The 21,669-nt window shown below is 36.8% G+C and overlaps 1 pseudogene; it reads left to right on the forward strand.

Annotated features, from left to right (window-relative positions):
- The first annotated feature begins 9,427 nt into the window (after positions 1 to 9,427).
- LOC130684030 (60S ribosomal protein L37a-like) lies at positions 9,428 to 12,009 on the forward strand (annotated as a pseudogene).
- Positions 12,010 to 21,669: the final 9,660 nt, after the last annotated feature.

A 21,669-nucleotide genomic window follows, 5' to 3' on the forward strand; every position in this document is an offset into this window, starting at 1 on the left:
CAGTCACCTTCCAGGGCCATGCAGGGAAATGTAAAGTTGGTAAGTGAGAGAGAAGCCTTATTGTTTGAAATGGTTAGCTTTTTATTTCTTTGCATATTTATGCCCTGTAGCTTCTATGCCCAGCATTTGTCTTGAGGTATCTTTACCACTTGGAAGAATTATGATACTTGGTAAATTTGATACGAGGCACGAATTCTATTTAAGGGTTGTAATTAGGAAGGAAGAAGAAAAGCTATAGAAGTAGCAGGCGGCAGAAAACATGGGAAGATTGATTATTTCTTTGACATATCTTCTTGTAGAGTAACTTCAGCATGTGTAGGTTTTAAGCTACTACTTAAATTGCGCACACACATATAGGAGTATAGTTACATAACCAAAGCATACCTGTAATTACCAGCCATCTGCAGTGAAACCAAGAAAACCAGTTAGGCACCTTAGGCATTTGTGAAAACTTATCTATGATATGGTGGATATTGTCCAACTGAACTTGAACAGTCTGAGAGAAATCAGACAAATTAAAACAACCCATTCCTGGGGAATGTTCACATACCTTATGTTCTTTTAACAGTAAATAGTCTGTAGTTGTAAGATTTTGGAGCGCTACAACTTGAACTTCTCCTAATTCTTGACTGAGTTCCAACAGTATAGATCCAGTCAAATTTGTTGTTTCACTGTATGCACAGGCCAGCTTAGATATCTCCTTCCTCATTCCCATGGCAAGTCCAGGAACTGGTGGGATGAGTGCATCTACAGCTGTAGCAGTGCATGGATCTTTGTTGGGGATTTTTGATGATCATCTTCTGGCATGAGTCTTCCAGAGAGTACTGATGTTGGAAGTTCTTTTTCATATCGTATCTTAGTTCATTTTCAGGGTAGCCCAATTAGGCTTTGATCCTCTGTATAAACACAAACAGACCCTTTGCCTACATTTTTATATGCCCTATATACTCTTGTGTAGAACTCATTGGAGGTTACCACACAGGAACTGCCCTTTTTTTTTTTTTTGGTATCACTAATCTACACTTACATGATGAATATTATGTTTACTAGGCTCTTCCCTATACCAGATCCCCCCTATAAACCCCTTTACAGTCACTGTCCATCAGCATAGCAAAATGTTGTAGAATCCCTACTTGCCTTCTCTGTGTTGTACAGCCCTCCCTTTTCTCCTACCCCCCCATGCATGCTAACCTTAATACCCCCCTACTTCTCCCCCCGCCTTATCCCTCCCTACCCACCCATCCTCCCCAGTCCCTTTCCCTTTGGTACCTGTTAGTCCATTCTTGAGTTCTGTGATTCTGCTGCTGTTTTGTTCCTTCAGTTTTTCCTTTGTTCTTATATTCCACAGATAAGTGAAATAATTTGGTATTTCTCTTTCTCTGCTTGGCTTGTTTCACTGAGCATAATACCCTCCAGCTCCATCCATGTTGCTGCAAATGGTTGGATTTGCCCTTTTCTTATGGCTGAGTAGTATTCCATTGTGTATATGTACCACACCTTCTTTATCCATTCATCTATCGATGGACATTTAGGTTGCTTCCAATTCTTGGCTATTGTAAATAGTGCAGTGATAAACATAGGGGTGCATTGGTCTTTCTCATACTTGATTGCTGCATTCTTAGGGTAAATTCCTAGGAGTGCAATTCCTGGGTCAAATGGTAAGTCTGTTTTGAGCATTTTGATATACCTCCATACTGCTTTCCACAATGGTTTACATTCCCACCAGCAGTGTAGGAGGGTTCCCTTTTCTCCACAGCCTCGCCAACATTTGTTGTTCTCTGTCTTTCGGATGGCAGCCATCCTTACTGGTGTGAGGTGATACCTCATTGTAGTTTTAATCTGCATTTCTCTGATAATTAGCAATGTGGAGCATCTTTTCATGTGTCTGTTGGCCATCTGTATTTCTTTTTTGGAGAACTGTCTGTTCAGTTCCTCTGCCCATTTTTTAATTGGGTTATTTGTTTTTTGTTTGTTGAGGCGTGCGAGCTCTTCATATATTCTGGACGTCAAGCCTTTATCGGATGTGTCATTTTCAAATATATTCTCCCATACTGTAGGGTTCCTTTTTGTTCTATTGATGGTGTCTTTTGCTGTACAGAAGCTTTTCAGCTTAATATAGTCCCACTTATTCATTTTTGCTGTTGTTTTCCTTGCCCGGGGAGATATGTTCAAGAAGAGGTCACTCATGTTTATGTCTAAGAGGTTTTTGCCTATGTTTTCTTCCAAGAGTTTAATGGTTTCATGACTTACATTCAGGTCTTTGATCCATTTTGAGTTTACTTTTGTATATGGGGTTAGACAATGGTCCAGTTTCATTCTCCTACATGTAGCTGTCCAGTTTTGCCAGCACCATCTGTTGAAGAGACTGTCATTTCGCCATTGTATGTCCATGGCTCCTTTATCAAATATTAATTGACCATATATGTTTGGGTTAATGTCTGGATTCTCTAGTCTGTTCCATTGGTCTGTGGCTCTGCTCTTGTGCCAGTACCAAATTGTCTTGATTACTATGGCTTTATAGTAGAGCTTGAAGTTGGGGAGTGAGATCCCCCCTACTTTATTCTTCTTTCTCAGGATTGCTTTGGCTATTTGGGGTCTTTGGTGTTTCCATATGAATTTTTTAATTATTTGTTCCAGTTCATTGAAGAATGTTGCTGGTAGTTTCATAGGGATTGCATCAAATCTGTATATTGCTTTGGGCAGGATGGCCATTTTGACAATATTAATTCTTCCTAGCCACGAGCATGGGATGAGTTTCCATCTGTTAGTGTCCCCTTTAATTTCTCTTAAGAGTGACTTGTAGTTTTCAGAGTATAAGTCTTTCACTTCTTTGGTTAGGTTTGTTCATGGATATTTTATTTTTTTTGATGCAATTGTGAATGGAATTGTTTTCCTGATTTCTCTTTCTGTTGGTTCATTGTTAGTGTATAGGAAAGCCACAGATTTCTGTGTGTTGATTTTGTATCCTGCAACTTTGCTGTATTCCGATATCAGTTCTAGTAGTTTTGGGGTGGAGTCTTTAGGGTTTTTTATGTACAGTATCATGTCATCTGCAAATAGTGACAGTTTAACTTCTTCTTTACCAATCTGGATTCCTTGTATTTCTTTGTTTTGTCTGATTGCCGTGGCTAGGACCTCCAGTACTATGTTAAATAACAGTGGAGTGAGTGGGCATCCCTGTCTAGTTCCTGATCTCAGAGGAAATGCTTTCAGCTTCTCGCTGTTCAATATAATGTTGGCTGTGGGTTTATCATAGATGGCCTTTATTATGTTGAGGTACTTGCCCTCTATTCCCATTTTTCTGAGAGTTTTTATCACGAATGGATGTTGAACTTTGTCAAATGCTTTTTCAGCATCTATGGAGATGATCATGTGGTTTTTGTCTTTCTTTTTGTTGATGCGGTGGATGATGTTGATGGACTTTTGAATGTTGTACCATCCTTGTATCCCTGGGATGAATCCCACTTGGTCATGGTGTATGATCCTTTTGATGTATTTTTGAGTTCGGTTTGCTAATATTTTGTTGAGTATTTTTGCATCTACGTTCATCAGGGATATTGGTCTGTAGTTTTCTTTTTTGGTGGGGTCTTTGCCTGGTTTTGGTATTAGGGAGATGTTAGCTTCATAGAATGAGTTTGGGAGTATCCCGTCCTCCTCTATCTTTTGGAAAACTCTAAGGAGAGTGGGTATTATGTCTTCCCTGTATGTCTGATAAAATTCCGAGGTAAATCCATCTGGCCCGGGGGTTTTGTTCTTTGGTAGTTTTTTGATTACCGCTTCAATTTTGTTGCTGGTAATTGGTCTGTTTAGATTTTCTGTTTCTTTCTGGGTCAGTCATGGAAGTTTGTATTTTTCTAGGAAGTTGTCCATTTCTCCTAGGTTTCCCAGCTTGTTAGCATATAGGTTTTCATAGTATTCTCTAATAATTCTTTGTATTTCTGTGGGCTCCATCGTGATTTTTCCTTTCTCGTTTCTGATACTGTTGATTTGTGTTGACTCTCTTTTCTTCTTAATAAGTCTGGCTAGAGGCTTATCTATTTTGTTTATTTTCTCGAAGAACCAGCTCTTGGTTTCATTGATTTTTGCTATTGTTTTATTCTTCTCAATTTTATTTATTTCTTCTCTGATCTTTATTATGTCCCTCCTTCTGCTGACCTTAGGCCTCATCTGTTCTTCTTTTTCCAATTTCGATAATTGTGACATTAGACCATTCATTTGGGATTGCTCTTCCTTTTTTAAATATGCTTGGATTGCTATATACTTTCCTCTTAAGACTGCTTTTGCTGTGTCCCACAGAAGTTGGGGCTTAGTGTTGTTGTTGTCATTTGTTTCCATATATTGCTGGATCTCCATTTTGATTTGGTCATTGATCCATTGATTATTTAGGAGCGTGTTGTTAAGCCTCCATGTGTTTGTGAGCCTCTTTGCTTTCTTTGTACAGTTTATTTCTAGTTTTATGCCTTTGTGGTCTGAAAAGTTGGTTGGTAGGATTTCAATCTTTTGGAATTTTCTGAGGCTCTTTTTGTGGCCTAGTATGTGGTCTATTCTGGACAATGTTCCATGTGCACTTGAGAAGAATGTATATCCTGTTGCTTTTGGATGTAGAGTTCTATAGATGTCTATTAGGTCCATCTGCTCTACTGTGTTGTTCAGTGCTTCCGTGTCCTTACTTATTTTCTGCCCGGTGGATCTATCCTTTGGGGTGAGTGGTGTGTTGAAGTCTCCTAGAATGAATGCATTGCAGTCTATTTCCCCCTTTAGTTCTGTTAGTATTTGTTTCACATATGCTGGTGCTCCTGTGTTGGGTGCATATATATTTAGAATGGTTATATCCTCTTGTTGGACTGAGCCCTTTATCATTATGTAGTGTCCTTCTTTATCTCTTGTTACTTTCTTTGTTTTGAAGTCTATTTTGTCTGATATTAGTACTGCAACCCCTGCTTTCTTCTCGCTGTTGTTTGCTTGAAATATGTTTTTCCATCCCTTGACTTGTAGTCTGTACATATCTTTGGGTTTGAGGTGAGTTTCTTGTAAGCAGCATATAGATGGATCTTGCTTTTTTATCCATTCTATTACTCTATGTCTTTTGATTGGTGCATTCAGCCCATTAACATTTAGGGTGACTATTGAAAGATATGTACTTATTGCCATTGCAGGCTTTAAATTCGTGGTTACCAAAGGTTCAAGGTTAGCCTCTTTAGTATCTTACTGCCTAACTTAGCTCGCTTATTGAGCTGTTATATACACTGTCTGGAGGTTCTTTTCTTCTCTCCCTTCTTATTCCTCCTCCTCCATTCTTCATATGTTGGGTGTTTTGTGCTGTGCTCTTTCTAGGAGTGCTCCCATCTAGAGCAGTCCCTGTAAGATGTTCTGTAGAGGTGGTTTGTGGGAAGCAAATTCCCTCAGCTTTTGTTTGTCTGGGAATTGTTTAATCCCACCGTCATATTTGAATGATAGTCGTGCTGGATACAGTATCCTTGGTTAAAGGCCCTTCTGTTTCATTGTATTAAATATATCACGCCATTCTCTTCTGGCCTGTAGGGTTTCTGTCGAGAAGTCTGATGTTAGCCTGATGGGTTTTCCTTTATAGGTGACCTTTTTCTCTCTAACTGCCTTTAAAACTCTTTCTTTGTCCTTGATCTTTGCCATTTTAAGTATTATGTGTCTTGGTGTTGTCCTCCTTGGATCCTTCCTGTTGGGGGTTCTGTGTATTTCTGTGCTCTGTTCGATTATTTCCTCCCCCAGTTTGGGGAAGTTTTCAGCAATGATTTCTTCTAAGATACTTTCGATCTCTTTTCCTCTCTCTCTTCTTCTTCTGGAACCCCTATAATATGGATATTGTTCCTTTTGGATTGGTCACACAGTTGAGAACTGCAACTTTTATAGGGCAATTGAGTATATTCCTCTGTCCTTTGCATTTCCTGCAAATTGGCAGTTGATCCAGAGGCTTCATCAGACTGAGTTTTTTATCCCTTTTGCAAGACTTTAGGTGATGGTATGCTCTTTCATCAAGAGCCATGTGATGTCTGCTTTTGTTCTTGCACCTGATAATGCTGTTCCTAGATTTATGAATTCATTGAGGGTTGCAAAATATTTTATATCTACCATTTTGTTTTTATTTATTAGCTAAGTTCATAAGGAGACACTGACTCTTATCCAGTATTTAGTTGTCATGAGATAGGTATATAAAGGAAAGTTCATATAGGAAAGTCTGGATAAATACTTGCTTCTTTCTTTTCATTTATCTGTTTTTCAAGATAATGAATTGGTCCTCTGTCATCCTCAGAAAGTGACTTATTAGGTTTCTTTCTTAATATCACTACAAATTAATGGATAAGACATTTGATGGGTTTCAATCTATTCTAATTTTAATCCTTATTAAAGTTCAAATGGTCCCATCTTTGGCTACTAGGTAGCTTCCTTGCTACCTGATAAGACAAGATATTCCAGGCTCTTCTTGTACATTTGCTGCCCCAGATCTGGAATCATCCATTTCTCTAAGAAGCTCTAGTTTCTTTTCTTGACATTTCAAGATGACAGCCTAGGCACTAGAGGTGTTTATTATTAAGGTTGCTGTTTCCAGGCCTTTCCAATAGACAGAACTAGGATAAAATACTTCATGACTTCATATTAATATTTCTAATTAAATTTAATAACTAGAGGGATTTACTTAACCTCTTCTGTATTACATCAGAATCTGCTTTCTTCCACATGGACAATTCTGGTTCTCAAAGATATAGGGGATGATAAAGTTAGAATATCCCAATTTACTAATTTGCTTTATTTCACATTAAACATACAATAACCTCAAATGAACAATATTAATACAACCACCACCACCAATTATGATATTTGGGAACAGTTCATTTTTTGCATATATTATGTTTTATAGTTATACTCTTTCTAAATATCAGCCTCTATAACCATTACATACTATAACATTTCTCATTTAACCCTCATTTGATATTAGTTCTACAGGTAAATATATATTTAATGCTCATAATAGCTCCTTATGTCTCTCTAATCTAGTCATGTTGGGTGTCTGTAAGTTTGTCCTTTAGTAGATTCCCTAGGAAAGGCTTATGGAAATAGTATTTCTTCAGTTCTCTCATACTGATTACAGTTTGCCTATGCCATTTATACTTGAAGGTCAATTTTGCTGGATAAAAATCCTTGACTTGCATTTTCTTTTCTTGAAAATCTGAAATATGTTTTACTACTTACTTAGGGCATAAAGTATTGCTGCCAAAAAGTCTCATACAGTCTACTTTTCTTCCCTTGTAAGTTATATGTTCTTTTTAAATAGATATCCAAAAAACTCTCTTTTTTTAAAGTCCAGTAATTTTACTAGAATATGTCTATTTGTCTTTCTGGTTTGATATTTCCCAGGTAGACAGTGTATTTTTTCAAAATGTAGCACCCTCAAATATATATAATATTTAATTTGGGGAAAGTTTTCTCAATTACAATTTTTAATATTTATTCTGTTCCCTTACATTGGATTGTTTCCCTGGGGAACTTACCTGTAAGTGGTCTAGCTTCAGTATTTGTCACTTTCCCTCAAATCCTTTTCTTTCTTCATTTCCTATTGATTTTAAAACTTTCCCTCCTTTTTACCTTCTCTTTCTTTTAAGACATTGTATTTATTTGCTCTTGTGTTTCATCTTCATTTTTCAAATGACTTTAGAAATTCTAATTCTTCTTTGAGTTTGAAACTCAATTCTGAGTTTCTCTAATTTGGATGTACGTTGTCCCTGTATCACTTTCCTGGTGTGTTTTAGCTTGTTTAGGACACTATAGCTTTGATCTGCTTTTTGAGCATCTTTCTGGCAGGTTTTCATTGTAGGGGCATTATTCGGCCTTTGATCCCCCTTTGAAAAGTAACTTTGCATGAGTGTTGAACTTGACACTTTTCTGTTGCTTATTTTGACATGAATATTGTTTTCCTGAAATTTTAGGAGGAGGTGTGATCCAGATACTTTTCTAACTTCACAGAGCTCCCCACTTTGTTGCTTCTGTACAGTGCTAAAAAAATTTTATTAGCAGAATTTCCTGGCTTTGTTCCTCTCACTAATACTTATCTGGCTCTTCTTTTTCCTTCAACTCTATTTTCCCTATCATGTCAATGTTTCACTTTTTTTTAATGTGGCAAAACCTACATAACATATAATTTTGCCATTCTAACCATTTTTAAAAGTGTACACTTTAGAGGCATTCAGTATATTCACAATATTTTATAAGCATTGCCATTATCTATCTCCAGACCTTTTTTCATCATCCCAGAAACTGCACATGTATATTAAGCAACAACTCCCCTCTGTCTTCCTCCCTCTAATCCCTGGTAGCCTCCACTCTACTTTCTGTCTTCAATTTGTATATTCTAATTACCTCATATAAGTGGAATTATACGGTATTTGTCCTTTTCTGTATGGTCGTTTCATTTAGCATAATGTTTTTAAGGGTCATCCATATTGTATTGTGTATCAACACTTCATTCCTTTTACTATTTTAGGTATATATCACACTTTGTCTATCCACTCATTCATGGACGGACACTTGGGTTGACTACGCCTTTTAGCTATTGTGAATAGTGTCATCATGAATATTGGTTTGAGTCCATTGTCAACCGGTCCTACTGGGTATATACAGAAGAGTGGAATTGGTGGGTCATGTTTATAACTTTTTGAGGAACCACCGAACTGTTCCCATAGTGTCTACATCATTTTACATTCTCACCAGAAATTCACAAAGGTTCCAATTTCCTTACTTCCTCACAAATGTTTCTGAGATTTCTCCTTTGTTATATAGAAGTATGTGGTTTAATCTCCAAGTATTTTAGAGTTTTTCCAGCTATCTTTCTGTTACTGGCTTCTAGTTTAACCATAGTGATGTAAGAATGGACATTGTATGGTTTCTATTCTTTTAAATTTGTTAGGGTGTGTTTTACAGTCCATAATGTGGTCTGTCTTGGTGAATGTTCCGTGTGAGCTTGAGAAGAATGCGTACTCTGCTGTTGTGAGATAAAGTACTCTATAGATGTCAATTATATCCAGATGGATCATATTGTTGAATTCAGCTATATCCTTATTGATTTTTGGTCTGCTGATTTGCCCCTTTCTGATAGAGAGGTGATAAAGTCTCCTACAATAGTATCAGATTCACTGGTTTCTCCTTGCAGTTCTATCAGTTTTTTGCCTCATGTATTTTGTTGCTCTGTTGTCAGGCACGTACATGTAAAGGATTGTTATGTCTGCTTGGAGAACTGACCCCTTCATCATTATGTAATGCCCCTCTTAATTAATTAATTAATTTATGTATGTATGTATGTATGTATGTATGTATGTATTTATTTAGGGAAGCAAGGCAGAGATTTTTATTTAGAGGTAAAGCGAGAGGACAGAGCTCCTGGCTTATGCCAGGAGGGGACAAGAGAGTCCCCTGCCCCTCTTTATTCTTGATAACATTCTTTGCTCAGAAGTCTACTCTGTCTGATATTAGGAAAACTATGTCTGCTTTTTAAAAATTACTGTTAGCATAATACAGCTTTCTCCAACCATTTGCTTTGAATTTATGTGTCTTTATAGTTAAAGCGGGTTTCTAATAGACAACATATAGCTGGGTCTTGATTTTTTATCTAGTCTGACAATCTCTGTCTTTTAATTTGGTGCATTTAGGCCATTGATGTTCAAAGTGATTGTTGATATAGTTGCATTAATAGCTACCACATTTGTTAGTGTTTTCTATTTGTTGCTCTTACTCTTTTCTCTGATATTCGCTGTGAGAACCAAGTTGAGCTACAGGAGATAAACCGTACAAAAGTGTGCCCCACCCCCATGTTTGGGCTCCCTGAAGTTTTTAACTCTTAGACTTGTCCACACTGAGCATCCATCAATTTGTCAATTACAGTTCAGCTCTTTCCTGCCCTGGCACTGGTTCCTGTAGAGGTATCTGCTTGTGGGTTTCTGTTCCAGTAAGTTGTGATTCTCTATATCTACTTGTCTGCCTCTCCAATACTGGAAGCAGCAGTTTGCCCTGTAAGATCACTTCTCTTACAGATCTAAGGAGAACTGCTGATTTTTGTTAGTTCATCTTTTTACTTATTGTTAGGGTGAAGATTGCCATACTTCTTACATGCCAGACCAGAAGCCAGATGTCTCTCATAAACATTTCATTTTTCTGTTTTTGTGTTTTCTATTTTGATAATAGTCATCTTAACAGGTATGAGGTATATCCTATTGTGGTTTTGATTTTCATTTCCCTAATGACTAATAATGTTGAGCATTTTTTCATGTGCTTATTGACTATATGCATATCTTCTTTGAAGAAATGTCTTCGAATTCTTTTGCCCAATTTTTAATTGGGATTGTGGGGCTTGCTTCATCATTGACTTATAGAGGCTCTTTTTATATTCTGGATATTAACCCTTTGTCAGATATATGTCTTGCAAATATTTTCCCTGTTCTGTGGGTTGCCTTTTCACTCTGTTGATTGTGTCCTTTGATGCTCAAAAGTTTTAAATTTTGATGAGATCCAGTTTATTTTTCTTTTGTTGCCTATGCTATTTGTGTCATACTTAAATTATTGCCAAATTGATGTCCTAAGGATTTTCTCTTATGTATTCTTCTAAGGGCTTTATATTTTAGCTCTTACATTTAGGTCTTTAATCCATTTTGAATTAATTTTCATATGTGGTATAGGGTAAGGGTCCAACTTCATTATTTCCCATGTAGGTATCTAGTTTTCTCAGCATCATTTGTTAAAAACAGTCTTTTCCCCACTGAATGGTATTGGCACCCTTGACACCCAAGAATCAATTGATCTCATCAAAAATCAAAACTCCAAAATGCACGGGATTGCTCTCTCAGCTTGCACCTCATTGGCAGTGACATGGCTGAACACACTAAGAAGGTCAGAACTGTTGGTAAATATGGGACCTGTTACAGTGCCTCCCTCAGGGAAATGGTGAAGAAAATTAAAATAAGCCTTTCTCCTTTTGGGGCAAAACCAAGATGAAGAGATGAGTGGTTGGGATCTGGCACTGTGGTCCTTGCATGAAAACAGTAGCTGGTGGTGCCTGGAAGTACACCACCACCACTTCTGCCGTCACAATAAAGTCAGCCATCAGAAGACTGAAGGAATTGAAAGACCAGTAGAAGCACCACCAGTTGAAGCATTGCTAGACAATAATAGATAGCTTAATTTATGTAACAATAAAAAAGTAAGGGTTTATTTCTAGACAGTTTATTCTCTACCAGTGGTCTGCTGTTTTTATTACTAGAGCTTTGAATTAAGTTTTAAAAACCATGAAGTATGAGACCTTCAACTTTGTTACCTTGAGATTGTTTTGGCTATGGGACAGTCTCTTGAGATTTCATGTGGATTTTAGGGTTGTTTTATTTTTCTGTTTCTGCAAAACCAACCCTGGGGTCTTGATAGGGGTTGCACCTAATCTGTAGATTGCTTTGGCTAGTACTGTCATCTTAACAATACCAAGTCTTCCAATCCATGAACACAAGAGGTCTTCCTATTTATTTAGATCTTTAATTTCTTTTAACAATGTTTTGTAGTTTTCAGTGTACAGGGCTTTCACTTCCTTGGTTAAATTTATTTCTAAGTATTTTATTCTTTTTGATGCTATTGGAAGGAATTGTTTTCTTAATTTCCTTCTCAGATTGCTCATTGCTAGCATATAGAAATACCACTGATTTTTATTTTTGTATCCTGTACTATTATGCCAATTTTATTCTACTTTCAAAAATGCCTACCTGGTGTGGAGTCCTGTCCTGAAAGGGAGATCTGGCTGGTCACATTTAGAGTTAATAAGGATAAACTGCACCATTCCTTCTAAACTCTGGCTAGTGACTGGAGAACAAGAGTTTCCATAAAGTTCTAGGAAATATATCACTTAATCTGAAAAATACTGTGGTCCAAACACAAAATCCTAGCACATGATATCTGATTTGTCAAGATGAAATAAATCTACTTCAGAGAGAAACTTGTCTTGTTTGTTCTCTTAGGTGTTCCAAAATAATACAAGTTAGCCCCATTGCCCCAAAGCAAAAAACTAGTTGTAGAAAATATTCCTTTGCTTGGTGGGGATGGGGAGCCTGTTTATTTTTACAGCTTTCCTAGGAAGTTTAATCTGCAAACCCTGGCCTCCATCTGTCTGTGCACATCCTCTGCACTTCCTGTCACTGGATCCCTACTCTGGCCTGGCCCCCTTCACTGATGGGCCTTGTTAGGAAACTCAAAGGAGAAGAAAAAGGAACGAAGAGAAGGGAAGATGTCATGACTTATTAATCCTCCCAAGGATTGAATAATAAATAGCACACATTAGTTTCTGAAGTTATTAAATCCACCTAGATCAACATTGGTGGATTAAGGGAAAAGGCGTGCTGGTTCTCAAGGCTGACTGCATTTTAGACTCACCTGTGGAGCATTTTCAAAACACTTATGCCCAGGTGCCATCCCCAGAAATTGATTCAATTAGTCTGGGGCTGGGCCCAGGGAATGATTTTTTTTTTAATTCCCCAGCAATTCTGTTGTGGAACTACTTATAGCTTAGGTAAAATCCACAGCAGAAAGAACAATTTGGAAAAGACCAGTGCCTTGACCACAGGCATTCACATATGAACATATAGACATCCTGAATTCCAGAAGGTGTTTGTGGATTTACTCCTGTAAATATTTACTGTAAATGGATTCTATGTACTTCAAATCCTATTATCTCATGCATTGTTGTTATATAATTTAAAAAGTTAATCTTTAGGATAAAATATTTCACAACAAAGCCATTACTAAATGTACAATTCCAAATTCCAGAAAAATGTTTAATTTTTAACCATAAAAGTCACACATTTTAATTGCTAAAGAAAAAACAGTAAAAAGGTAGAAGGAAGGAAGAAGAGTAACTGTCATACCCACAGAGCCACACTCTGGAATCCCCCAGGTAACTTCTATTGAGAATTTCTTAGATATCTTTCAGGAGAAGGCTGTTTTATTATGTTATTTATCATAATAATAATTATAAAAGCTAATCCAAAATGTTATTTTAAGATTCCTATAGTCATTATATTAAAAAAGAGTTTAAGATCTATGATTTCAGCCACAGAACCCCCAGATTACAAGGAGGAGTTCAGGATGGATGGAGTGGGCTCTGGGGTCTGGGGGCCTCCACCCTTTCTTTGTCCAGAGCAGCTCTATTTCTGTATTTTGCAGAACACTTAAATCCACTGTTTTATATAGTTTGAAAGAACAACAATAGTTTAAACAAAAATATGAACTCAAGTGATCAAATTCTTTTACTTCACATTCTCTCATTCTTCCTCATTTTCTATGCTAATAACATATAACTTTCCTATGTGCTCCACATCCCCCACAAACACACTGTAGAGGTTTATCTTAGAAACAACTGGGAGAAGTGCTATAAAAACTCAGCACAGCAAAGACCACACATAAAGTCACAATGAGCACATGAAGATCATGACTGAAATTTATTTATTGCATAAAGCAAATTTGGAGGATATTTTATATGTAAGATCCTTAATTTATAAATTCCATAAACTCAATTTTCTGCATAATGATATCAGCTAGATATCACCCATTAACAATCCTGTTTTGCAAAAGGGGCAATAGGATTTTACATTTCTATCTTAAATTCTTTGTGTGGAGAAAGTGTAGGATAGTGGTAAGATCTTCTGTGTCAGCCTCTTGGTGTGCATTGAAGCTTTCTCATTAAGGTTGTATGAACCTTGGATAAATAACTTAAATTCTTCTAAGCTTTAATTTCCTAATTGTTAAAAATAGGATATAAAAGAAAAAAAGCCTGTTTCACTTCATAGAATTGTTTCGAAGGTTAAGAAAATGCACCACAAAGCATATTCACAGAATGCTTGCTCCACTAGTGGTAACTACTATTCTGTAGAATATCAATTAGTCACTCAATCATGACATGCCAAATTCAATACTCTGGCCTCCAGTGGACTAAAATTCTTTCCATTATTTATAAATACACAAAGTGAATTCATGAGAATACACTGTATCACTTACCTAGGGAAAAAAAAAGTACTATTCATTGCAAAAATAAAACAACCAAACTATAGCGTAACAACAAAATGGACTTTCTAAGAGAAAAATAAAAAACCAGAAGAAATTCTTTGGGAAATTTTGCTCTGGATTATCACAGCATATTTTGTAGTGCTTTCCTACACATCTATGTACCAATTGGAAGCACTGGCTAAGTCAAGAATCATCACACCATCAGAAGCCTGACATTAGGAGACTGGCTAAAATAGCAACATACCAGATTCTTCTTCCTTATAGGTCTTCCAGAACTCATCTGGTCCCTCCCCCTACTGCTCAGCAGGACCATAGCAAATGGGCTTAGAAAGATGCATAGCCACCTTTTCTTCCTGGTAATATGAGAAGGAGCCTTCAATTCAGTTGCAAGTGGCAGTCACTGGACATGTCTGGAAAGTTCTTTCTTATGCCTATATAATCATTGATGCTAATAAGAAATATATTCATACTATAGTGATAAAAATTCTAAATACTTATGAATAACTTCAACAAGATAGACTCAGTATATATTGAAAAAAATGGGAAAAAATGCTATTAAAAGACAAAAACAGGATTTGAATAAACTGAAAGTCCTATCATGTTCCTGGAAGGAAAAACAATATAAAACAGCGAATTCTAGAGATTTTAATCTAGAAATTGAATGTAGTTCCAATTTGAACCCCAACAAGGTTCTTCTTAGAATTAGACAAAATAATCCTAAATTCACATAGAAATATAATGCCAAAGAATAGCTAGTACAATTATAGAAATGTCAGAAGAAAGAAAGCATGTATGTAGGGGACCTTATAAGATACCAGTCATACTATAAAGTTTATGTATTCTAAGAAATATGTTGGTAAGGATATATAAAACATATTTGTAGAACAGAAGAAATCATTTATAACTATATTATATAGTGGTTATTAGAAATGATTTTGTACCAAAGAAGTAGTTCAATGGGGAATAAACTATTAAAAAAAATTGATAAGCACAAGTGGCTACTGATCTGAAAGAAAATTAAAATGGACTACCATGTTATACTAAATTCAAAACTAAATTGCAAGTGGATTAATGATTTAAATGTTAAAAAATTTTTTTTTAACTTGAAGAAAAATATCTAGGAGATTACATGTGCAAATACAGTTTGGGGAAATTTTTCTTACTAAGAACCAAGAAACTGTAAAATAGTCATCTTTGGCCATATACAAATAATTTTTTTTGGATGGCAAAAGGTAGTAAAAGTTAACAGCAATCAATATGTCTGGAAGAATTTTTGCACTGCTATATTCTTTCAAAGGATTGCTTTCTATACAAAGCACCCTTAAAAATTAAGACAAAACCAACAACTGAATAGAAAATTATGCAAAGGATACAAATAAACAATTCACTAGTAAAGCAAAAAGGCCCTATAACACATGAGTATGTCCAAATTCACTAGAAATCAGGAAAACAAATGAAAGTAACATAAAATTCCTTGACACCCATCACACTGGCAAACATAAAACAGCCATAGTAAAGCTTCCACTGATCGAACACGGAATGATTTAAGTATCAATAAATCATAAGTGCAATGGATTGAGACTCCAAATAAGTTTATTCCATGAATTCATAGTCAAACTGAAAAATAACTCACCATTGAAAGATGCTAGGGAACCACTTCATTATTTTGAAAACTGGTAAATAACTGGAAAGAATCAAGGATTTTTCCTGTCTTATATATCGGAATTGTCTCATGGGTAACCAAATGGCAGACACAAGGAAGTAGCCTGTGTCTAAATCTGTCACTAAAGGATAGATAGTGTTGGACCATCATCATTTTACAATAGTGGATCTGGATGTTGAGCATCAACAGTTGTCAACATCACAAAGGAGAGACAACCAGACATTTGTGACTATTAATGGAGGAACAGACACCATCTAGGAATTATTCTTGCTATAAAGCTCAAACCTGTATCTGACCAAGCCTTTAGAGTCCACTTACAATTTACAGGAAATAACTAAGATGAGAAAATATTCCATAATGACATAGGGATACAACCTTTAAAATTCAGACTGTGGGAAACTTCACAGCACCAACTACCTCATTCCTCCAACAAATAAACTGTAAGGAACAAAAACATGGAGGGGGAAACTATAAATTAAAGGAGCTATAAAAGACTTGAATCAATTGCAATTTGGGGGTCTTATTTGAATCCTTATTCAAATAAAGTGTAGTACTGGCTGAATATTTAATGAATATTGTTAATTTTCTTAGATATGCTAATACCATACTTATTTTATCATTAGAAATACATTTATACTTAGATATATGTATGCAATAATATGGTGCCTGAAATTTGCTTTAAAATAATATGAAACGGGGGGAAGTGGATGGGACAGGATTGGTCATGGTTAGATAGCAGTTGAGGCTAGCCAATGGGAATAAGATTTCATTATACATATACAAAGAAGTCATTATGCTCTTCGTCTACTTTTGTGCATGTTTAAAATTCTCCATAATAAAAGGTAAAACACATGTAGAGAGGAAAAAAGATGGCAGTGTAAGAAGTGAGGCAGAAGCTTCCTCCCAAAATCACATAAAATACAAAAATAAAGCAAATACAACTAATCCTGAAAAAGCAACCTGAAGACTGCAAAACAGACTGCCTACATAAGGGGAAGAAGAGAAGACCTCACAGAAAAGGGTAAAGTAGCAAAGCTGCAACCTGGTGGGACCCAAGCTCTCCCCCAACCCCAGCCCACAGGCAGAAGGAAGAGAAATAGAGAGGGGAGGGAGTAGAAGCCAAGGACTGCTGAACATCCAGCCCTGGAGATATGCTCCAGGAGCATGAACCCACATTACATAGCACTCTGGAGATTAGTGGGGTTGGAAAGCAAAGACGGGCAGAATACTTGGAGAGACTGAGATTCCAGCCTCTTGTGGAGAACAGGTACACACAACTGGCCCCCCTGGGACAAAAGAAAGGTGGACACTTTGAAGGATGCAACCTGCTGCTCCTTCTTACTGGCAGGCACTGGTCCCACTCACCTGCTGCCCCCAACCTGGCAGTGGAGGCAGGCATTACAGCCAGGAAACCAGGAAACTCTCCCAGTCGAACTCTTTTCTCCCAGGCTGGCATTGGTTCCATTCACCTGCAACCCCTGCCATTGCTGCAGGTACATGGCAGCTCCAGAGAATAGAACTTCTGGGTACTAGAGGGCACCTCCTACACAAAGTTATTATTCCATAGGAAACACTAATAAAATGAAGTGCCAAAGGAATTGGGTTCAAACAAAATTATAAGAAAAAATGCCAGAAAGAGGGCTTAGTGAAACTGAAATCACCAATCTTCTTGATAAATATTTCAAAATAAAAGTCATAAACATGCCCACAGAGCTACAGAAAAATATTCAACATCTTAGGGAGCACTTCAACTAAGAGGTAGAAATTTTGAAAAATACAGTATCTGAAATGAAACATACAATCAAGAGCTTTAAAAGTAGATTAGATGAAGTAGAAGAGACAGTAAGTGAAATAGAAATGAAAGAACAAGAAAACAAAGAAGCTGAGGCATGGAGAGATAAAAGTATCTCTAGGAATGAAGGACTAATAAGAGAGCTGTGCAACCTATTCAAATGGAACAATATTTGCATAATACGGGTTCCAGAAGAAGAGAGAGATAAAGGAATAGAAAGTCTCTTTGAAGAAATAATTGTTGAAAACTTTCCCAATCTGGGGAAGGAAATAGTCACTCAGGTCATGGAAGTGCAGAGATCTCCCAACACAAGAATCCCTAGGAAGACAACACCAAGAGATATAATAATTAAAATGGCAAAGAACAAGGACAAGGAGAGAGTACTGAAAGCAGCAAGAGAGAGAAAAAAGATCATTTATAAAGGAAACCCCATCAGACTATCAGCAGACTTCTCAGCAGAAACCTTACAGGCCAGAAAGGAGTGGCATGATATATTTAATACAATGAAACAGAAAGGCCTCCAACCAAGAATACTCTATCCAGCAAGATTATCATTTACATTTGAAGCAGGGATTAAACAATTTCCGGATGAGCAAAAGTTGAGGGAATTCACCAACAAGCTATCTCTACAATGATCTTAAAGGGACTGCTATAGATGAAAGTGCTCCTAAGGCTACACAGCTGTCACCAGAGAAAATAAACCCACAGTAAAGGAAGTAGACCAATTAATTTCTAACCAAATACAAAATTAAATCAACTAATCACGAAGTTGGTCAAGGGATACACAAAGAATACAGAATGACACTTACTATATAGAGTGGAGGAGGAGGAAGAAGGGAAGAAAAAAAAGAGAACCTTTAGATTGTGTTTGAAATAGCATAATAAGCAAGTTAAGATAGACTGCTAGAAAATGAACTGATTAAAAAATGGGCAGAGAATATGAACAGACAAAAGGCACATGAAAAGATGCTCCACATTGCTAATCATCAGGGACATGCAAATTAAAACCACAATGAAATATCACCTCACACCAGTTAGGATGGCCAACATCCAACAGACAAGAAACAACAAATGCTGGCAAGGATGTGGAGAAAGGGGAACCCTCCTACACTGTTGTGGGAATGTAAATTAGTTCAACCATTATGGAAAGCAATATGGGGATTCCAAAAAAAACTAAAAATAGAAATGCCAATTGACCCAGGAATTCCACTCTTAGGAATTTACCAGAAGAAAACAAGATCCCTGATTCAAAAAGGCATATGTAACCCTGTGTTTATCGCAGTACTCTTTACAATAGCCAAGATATGGAAGCAACTTGAGTGTCCATCAATAGATGAATGGATAAAGAAGAAGTGGTACATATACACGATGGAATATTATTCAGTCATAAAAAGAAAAAAAATCCTACCATCTGCAACAACATGGATGGAGCTGGAGGGTATTATGCTCAGTGAAATAATCCAGGGAGAGAAAGACAAGTACCAAATGATTGCCCTCATTTGTGGAGTATAACAACAAAGCAAAACTGAAGGAACAGAACAGCAGCAGACTCACAGACTCCAATAAGGGACTAGCGGTTACCAAAGGGAAGGGGTTGGGGAGGGTGGGTGGGGAGGAAGGGAGAATGGGATTAAGGGGCACTATAATTAGCAATCATACTATAGGTAGGTCATGGGGAAGGCAGTACAGCACGGAGAAGACAAGTAATGACTCTATAGCATCTTACTATGCTGATACACAGTGACTGCAATGGGGGGCAGTTGAGGACTTGATAATGTGCGTGAATGTTGAAACCACAATGTTGTTCATGTGAAACCTTCATAAGATTGTTTATCAATGATACTTTAACAAAAAAAAAAAGGTAAACACACATACACCAAGCCATAGTACCTATTGCTAATTGCTGGTGATACATATGAAGTTAATTCTCACACACTGCTGGTAGAAATGTAAAGTGTTAATCGTTTTAGAAGGCAGTGTGGCAAGGTCTATTTTTTAAAATACACACATCCTTTGACCCAGAAATTCTATTGCTGGGACACTATTCCTTAGAAATAGAAGCAGAAACCATAAGGCCACATGACACATATGTTTACTGTGAGACTGTTCTTAGGGGACCTCAAACTGGAAACAAAGTGAAACAGCAGATTTGGTACATTGGCCCACTGTCTTTCTAGTTAACTCTTTTCTTCTGGGCCTTCCTATTTTGCAGAGGCTGGAAAGATAAAGACATTTTTCCCAGACTCCTTTGAAGCTAGGGTTTTAGATTGTGATTTAATTTCACCAGTCAGAAGTACTAGTACAAATCTGATATACACAGTATGGGTCTGCAGTCAAAAGTTCTGTTGGTACCTTCCTGTCCCCCACATTGCAGCTCAATGGCATGATTCCAGAACTAGCAGCTGGGAAAGCAGCTTCCTGACTGTAATGGATGTGGCAGTTCTCTTGGGTGACAGGTTCTGTGGGATTGTTGTTTGTGGGAGTCATTCCTGAAGTCCCAACCTACAGCTTGCTACTTGGGTCCCTCCAATAATTCTTTTTTAAGTCCTTAATTTTCTACATTAAATTCCTTTCCACTTAAAATAGTTTCTGTTATATACAATAAACTAGATTGTTGGATACACTGTAGCATTATATCTCCATATCATGGAATATTAAGCAGTCATTGAAATGAATAAATTAGATACACACTAAATGACTTTCTAGTCACCTAGATGGATTTTCATCGGTACTTCTAAGTGTGAGAAAATCAGAACACAAAAAAATGAGTATAATATGACCCATTTTTGTAAAACAATGATCAACTCTCTGGAATCTTTATAAATTCAAGGATCCATATAGGATTTTATGAGCATGGAAAAAGAGTGAAGATCACATACAGGGTTATGAATATAGATCACAGGTGTGTGACTAGGAAATAGGAAATGGGCTAATCTCAGGAGAGAAGGCAAAGAGGGAAGCTGTTGATAAAAAAATGGCATGATATGATCCTATATATATAAATTTACTCATGTATGTATATTGCACACATAAAGAATGCCTGAAAGGACAACATGTTGTTCTCTGGAAAATTGGATCTTCAATGGGATTTATTTCTCTCTTTATGTATTTATAATTAGATCAAAGTTTTACAATGAGCATTTATATCTTTATATGATCAGAAACAAAAAAGGTATTTTCATTGTGAAAAAAAGGAAAAAAATGTGATTTACAATAGTAGTAAAAGCTATAATGTACCTAGGAATAAATCCCACAAAGTTTTACAAGATCTTTATGAGATAAATAAATGGAGCATTACACAATATTAATGGATTGGTGGTCTTACTATAATAAAGAGGGCAATTCTTCTAAATAACCTATAAATGCAAAGCAGTTCCAGTAAAACCTCAAGAGGGTTTTTCACAGAACTTGACAAACTGCTCCCTGAATTCACACTGAAGAGAAAAGGCCCAGAATAGCCAAGACAATTTAGAATATGAATAAGGAGAAAGTATCATCCTATCAGATATCAAGACATAATAAATCTTCAATAATTATAAAAGAGTTGTTTGCACAGAGGTAGATAATACATAAGTGAAACAGACTAGGCCGAGTAAAAAATAGACCCACATATATTGCAGAACTTGGTGAATGACACAGGTGACATTAAACATTAGAGAAGACAAGATGGTCAGTTTACTGGTCTCCTTTCAGAGCCTACCCAGGATATGCTACAGAAGTGACAAGTGGGTTAATAGATAACAGATATAATACAAAAACTTTGAGAAACTTTTAGGAAGACAGGAATTGTTTTTGTTCCAACATGTATTTGGGAAATGGCAGCCTAGGATAGAAGACGGCCAGGCAGAGGATGGGTTACAGAACAATCTAATTGTATTTTCTTCCCTCCCCCCAACCCCCAACTGTTCTGAGTGCATCACTGCTCACCTCATCACCTCTGTGGGAAAGAGTGATGCCAGCACAATGCCACTGGATGTATAAATAGTGTTATGGCAGAGCTGGAATCTGGCTGGTGGCACGTGGCTAACAGGTGCAGATCCCTGAGCAATCCTAACTCCTATCCCAATCCTAAGGGAAGAAGCTCTTGAAAAAGAGCAGAGCTGCGGGAGGAGATACAGGAGAAGTCAACTTATGTGGGTAATAAATAGGGAGTGAT

The sequence above is a fragment of the Manis pentadactyla genome, chromosome 1 (assembly GCF_030020395.1).
Source record: "Manis pentadactyla isolate mManPen7 chromosome 1, mManPen7.hap1, whole genome shotgun sequence".
NCBI classification, from domain to species: Eukaryota; Metazoa; Chordata; class Mammalia; order Pholidota; family Manidae; genus Manis; species Manis pentadactyla.